The following is a 6059-nucleotide window of genomic DNA, read 5'->3' as shown; positions in this document are numbered from 1 at the left end:
TCGCCGCCTCAGGAGGAGGAAGTAGTACACTGTCAACATTGTGTATGGTGAGGATGGTGTGCTGCTGATCTCGACTGCGGATGTTGTGGATCGGTGGAGGGAATCCTTCAAAGACCTCCTCAATCCCACCAACACGTTTTCCTATGAGGAAGCAGTGCCTGGGGAATCTGTGGTGGGTTCTCCTGTTTCTGGGGCTGAGGTTGCCGTTGTAGTTAAATAGATCCTCGGTGGCAAGGCCCAGGGGGTGAATGAGATCCGCCCGGAGTTCCTTAAGGCTCTGGATGCTGTGGGGCTGTCTTGGTTGACAAGACTTTGCAACATCGCGTGGACATCGGGGGCGGTACCTGTGGATTGGTAGACTGGGGTGGTGGTTCCTCTTTAAAAGAAGGTGAAGCGGAGGGTGTGTTCCAGCTATCGTGGGATCACATTCCTCAGCCTTCCCGGTAAGGTCTATTCAGGTGTACTGGAGAGGAGGCTACGCCGGATAGTCGAACCTCGGATTCAGGAGGTACATTGTGGTTTTCGTCCTGGTCGTGGATCGGCTTTATACTTTCAGCAGGGTCCTTGAGGGTGCATGGGAGTTTGCCCAACCAGTCTACATGTGCTTTGTGGACTTGGAAAAGGCATTCAACCGTGTCCCTCAGGAAGTCCTGTGGGGAGTGCTCAGAGAGTATGGGGCATCGGACTGTCTGATTGTGGCGGTCCGCTCCCTGTATGATCAGTGTTAGAGCTTGGTCCGCATTGCTGGCAGTAAGTCGGACCCGTTTCCACTTTCCAGTGAGGGTTGGACTCCGCCAGGGCTGCACTTTGTCACCGATTCTGTTCATAACTTTTATGGACAGAATTTCTAGGCGCAGTCAGGGCGTTGGGGGGATCCGGTTTGGTGGCTGCAGGATTAGGTCTCTGCTTTTTGCAGATGATGTGGTCCTGATGGCTTCATCTGGCCAAGATCTTCAGCTCTCACTGGATCAGTTCGCTACCGAGTGAAGCGACTGGAATGAGAATCGGCACCTCCGAGTCCATGGTTCTCGCCCGGAAAAGGATGCACTGCCATCTCCGTGTTGGGGAAGAGATCTTGCCCCAAATGGAGGAGTTAAAAGAACCTTGGAGAGACGGAGGCGTGGTTAAGATGCGCAAGCAGTAGTTTGCCTCTGCGGTAACTCCGGTGAAAACTTTAAGATTTAATTCAAATTCACCTGTGGCCGTAAACGAGCTCGAGGCTGGCGCTGAGATGGCGTCATCAACTTTGGAGAAGTTGCTGGATAAAATACTCGAGTCTATCAACAAACGTTTTGACATGCTTGAGGAAAAGCTTGAGGCTCTTACAAGCAAGCAAGCGGCATTGACCAACAGAGTGGATGACATGCAGCAGCAAGGTTCCGAACATGAGCGCCGCATCGAAGCGCTCGAACAAAAACTGACTGAAACGCAGAAGAGCAATGAGAAATTGGCAGCTAAAATTGATGAATTGGATGGGCGGTCAAGACGTAATAACTTAAAAATAGTCGGGCTACCAGAGCAAGAAGAAAAGGGAAGACTTACGGATTTCGTTGCGGACCTGATACCAAAGTTGTTTGGAGCGAGAACTTCTCCAAGCCAGTGGTGGTGGACCGCGCGCACCGTGTCCCGCTCGCTCGCTATGGTGACGGAAAGCGCCCCAGGAGCATCATCGCAAGGATACACTTCTACCAGGACAAGGAGCTACTTCTTCGACTGAGCCGCGGCCAGGAGCTGATCTACAACGACCTGCGCGTCTTCCTGTTTCCAGACTACACTGCCGAGGTGACAGCGCAAAGACGGGCCTTTCGAGAGGTAATGAACCTGCTGCGGGAGAAGGAAATCAAGTTTATGCTACGTTTTCCAGCTCGCCTGCATGTGGAGTACAACGACCAGGTAAAGGTGTTTACCTCTCCTACAGACACTAAAACTTTCATTATAAAACATCTTAGTGGCTAATCATCAATAACGGCTTTACCACACAAGGCTTATGATAAGCATAAAGCAGAAATACACTTTTTCACTGAGGTTTATTTCACCGGAGGACGCAGGAAAAAAAAAAGAAAACACTTCGCTGCTGAGCTAGTGCTTGGAGCAGTGAACGCAACTACTAGCATGCGCCCTACGCCTGAAGATGGGGGTGGGGATGGGGGACTTTTGGACTGGGGAATCGACCAACACGACGTCGTATGGATAACATCACAATGGAGATTTTACTCCAAAACATCGAACTACACTCGATGGGGACAAAGGGAGGGGGGGAACAATGGGGTGTGAGTGTTGTGTATGTGTGAATCTGAGCATGAATGTGGAGGAGCGAGGTGCACAATTAAATTTCAACTTGCCAATTACTAAGGTTTTTTTTCACGTAAAGATAAAATACCCTAAAAAACTTTAATGTCAACTTATAAGAAAAAAATTACACCAGTTTCATGGAACGTCAGGGGTTTAGCTAAAAATATTAAAGCAGGGAAGGTTTTTTCACACTTAAATTCATTAAATGATAAAAAAAAATGGGTTATACTTGTATAGCGCTTTTCTACCTTCAAGGTACCCAAAGCTCTTTGACAGTATTTCCACATTCACACACACATTCACACACTGATGGCGGGAGCTGCCATGCAAGGCGCTAACCAGCAGCCATCAGAGGCAAAGGGTGAAGTGTCTTGCCCAAGGACACAACGGACATGACTAGGAAGGTAGAAGGTGGGAATTGAACCCCAGTAACCAGCAACACTTCGATTGCTGGCACAGCCACTCTACCAACTTCGCCACACCGTCCCTAAGCAGATGTTTTATTCTTACAAGAAACACATCTCTGTAAAGACAACCAACACAAACTTAAAGCTAGCTGGATATCTCAGGTTTATCATGCACCCTTTACTTCACAAGCTAGAGGTGTAGCCATTTTATTTCATAAAAATGGGCCTTTCATACTTACATCAAAAATAATTGACCCTAACGGAAGATTTATTTTATTAAATGGTCATATTACATCCTACCCAGTAACTTTTTTAAATATCTATGGACCAAACACAGATGACTCAAACTTTTATCATAGAGTGTTTGGTCTACTTCCTGATGATAACTCCTCTCATATCTACATTGGTGGTGATTTTAACTGCCTTTTGGATCCCACTTTAGATAGATTGTCAACTAAATCTCATGTAATTGCTAACTCAACTAAAACCATTAATAATCTTATGAGATCAAGAAATATCATAGACATATGGAGAACAAAACATCCTAATAAAAGGGAGTATTCACAATTCTTACACAAGAATCGATTACTTTTTAGTAGAAGCCTCTGCTCTCTCCAATGTCAGTAATCCTGAGTACCACAGTAGAGTCATCTCAGATCACAGCCCTATGAGTATTCAGATCCAAATTGATCTCCATAAAACCAAACAAAAATGGAGATTTAATCCACAATTATTATTATATGAAGATTTTAAAGAGTATATGAACAAGATTATCCAAGAGTTTATTGAGGTGAATGATAACGGAGAGGTCTCAGACTCTATATTGTGGGAAGCCCTTAAAGCTACTGTGAGAGGATATATCATTTCATTTGAAAGCTCAAAACAAAGAGAAGTAAGAAAAAGGCATAAAGAACTGGAAAAAGAAATTAAAGAAATGGAAGAAATTCATATAAATTCTCTTTTGCAGTCTGACTATAATAAGATGCTGAAACTGAAAAATGAATACAATACTCTTCTTCACGGGGAAGTATCTAAACTCTTACTGAAAAATAAACAAAAACATTTTGAAATATCTGATAAACCACAAACACTTCTATCTAGACAGCTCAAAGGAGATCAAGCTAAAGCTGCTATCCACAAAATATGCTCAAAAACAGGTGAAACATGTACAGATTTACAGGATATCAACAATGTCTTTAAAGACTTTTATTCAGAATTATATAAATCTAGTTCAGCTATATCGGTTAATGATTTAAATGATTTTTTTACTCCATTAAATCTACCTCAACTGAGTCCAAACCATCAGAATTCTTTAAACAATACTATTTCAACTGAAGAACTGCTAAAAGCACTGAAATCTTTCTCCGTGAATAAAAGCCCTGGTCCAGATGGATTTGGTGCAGAGTTTTATCAAGCGTTTAGTGAAATACTGTCCCCTATAATATTAAGAATGTTAAATGACTCTTTCGTAAACAATAAACTTCCAAGCTCTTTGTATGAAGCTCATATATGTATAATACCAAAAAAGGGAAAAAATCCACTCGATCCAGCCAATTATAGACCTATCTCGCTGCTCAATCTAGACCATAAGATTCTAACTAAGGTACTCGCAACAAGGTTAAGCAACCACATAACAGAAATTATCCATCCGGATCAGGTTGGTTTTATCCCGGACAGACCTTCTTTCGGCAATGTACGGAGATTATTGAACTTGTTGTACTCGGACTGCATAGGAAACAAAAAGGCAGCCGTCCTGACTCTGGATGCTCATGAAGCTTTTGATTCAATTGAGTGGGCTTATCTATTTCATGTTCTCAAATTATTTGGGTTGGGAGAAAATTTTATAAAATGGGTTAAAATTATTTATTTTGCACCAAAATCATATGTCCTAACTAATAATGTAATATCGGATAGTTTTGAATTACATCGTGGAGTGAGACAGGGCGATTGCCTTTCGCCCTTACTTTTCAATTTGGCGCTAGAACCACTGGCTATTGGTTTAAGAATGAACTCTAATATTAAGGGATTTTCAGTGGGCACATCAGAGAGTCTCATCTCACTTTATGCAGGTGATGTACTTGTTACACTTACTGAGCCAGATATTGCATTACCACTTCTTTTAGAATATGTAGACTCTTTTGGTAAAATATCTGGTTACAAAATAAACTGGTCCAAAAGCGAGCTTATGTTCCTAGGAGATAATGTAAAGATCAGTCAAAACCCAGTTAAAATTGCAGAAAACTATATATCCTATCTCGGCTTAAAAATATCTAAAAATTATGAATCATTACTAAAATTGAACTTTACTGAAGCTTTTGAGAAATTGAAAGTGAGTATAGAGTATTGGAAGACCCTACCCCTCTCTATGTTGGGTAGAGTGAATGCTGTCAAAATGATTACCATGCCAAAATGTACCTATCTTTTTCAAAATTTACCAATTCTAATTCCTGCAGATTTTTTCAAAAAACTTGAATCTTTAGTTTTAGATTTTGTGTGGGGATATAAAAAACGCAGAATATCTAAAAAGCACTTATTCAGATCCACAAGGGAAGGGGGGCTGGGTCTCCCAATGTTCAAAAATTATTATTGGGCATCAAATCTGAACGCATTGACCTATTGGAAGATGGGGTTCCCAAAGAATGAATCACTTAAATTCTACTCCCTTGTGGCTGAAATTGGAACTGCAGTCATTAGTTAAACCTTACACATCATTGCTATCTTTACTTTTTACTAAACCAGTCTCTTCTATTAAATCAACAAGCCATAATGTAGCAGTAAGAAATTCTATCAAAAAATTTTCTCAAATTAAAAAACAATTGAATATTTCCAATGTAACTATGTATTCACCAATGTCTCACAATCATGCATTCATTCCATCGATAACAGACAGAATTTTTTTTAACTGGTACTTGAATGGAATTAAATGCATAAAAGACATGTTTGTCGAGGACAGTCTTGCATCATTTGAGCAATTGCGAATCAAATTCAAATTGTCCCAATTCAGTTGGTTTTGCTATTTGCAGGCAAACAAATTTATTAAAGAAAACATTTCAAAGTCTCAGCTGGTAAATGAAAAACATCCTCTCTTAGAATTACTAAATTTATCACCCACAAGTAAAAAGCTTATCGCCAAATTTGCCAGCTGCTTCATTATATCCATGACATCAGCAGACGGTGTTAAAAGAGCATGGGAACAGGAACTAAGAACAACAATACCCAAACAGCAATGGGAACGGACACTCTCTCAAATTCACAATTGCTCAATTAACAGCAGACTTATAGGCTCATACAGTTTAAAGTGATTCATCGTTTTTACTACTCCAAAGTCTTATTATACAAATTTTATCCTGATACATCTCC

Source organism: Entelurus aequoreus, linkage group LG05 (genome assembly GCF_033978785.1).
Source record: "Entelurus aequoreus isolate RoL-2023_Sb linkage group LG05, RoL_Eaeq_v1.1, whole genome shotgun sequence".
NCBI lineage: Eukaryota > Metazoa > Chordata > Actinopteri > Syngnathiformes > Syngnathidae > Entelurus > Entelurus aequoreus.
This window is presented reverse-complemented; position numbering follows the sequence as displayed.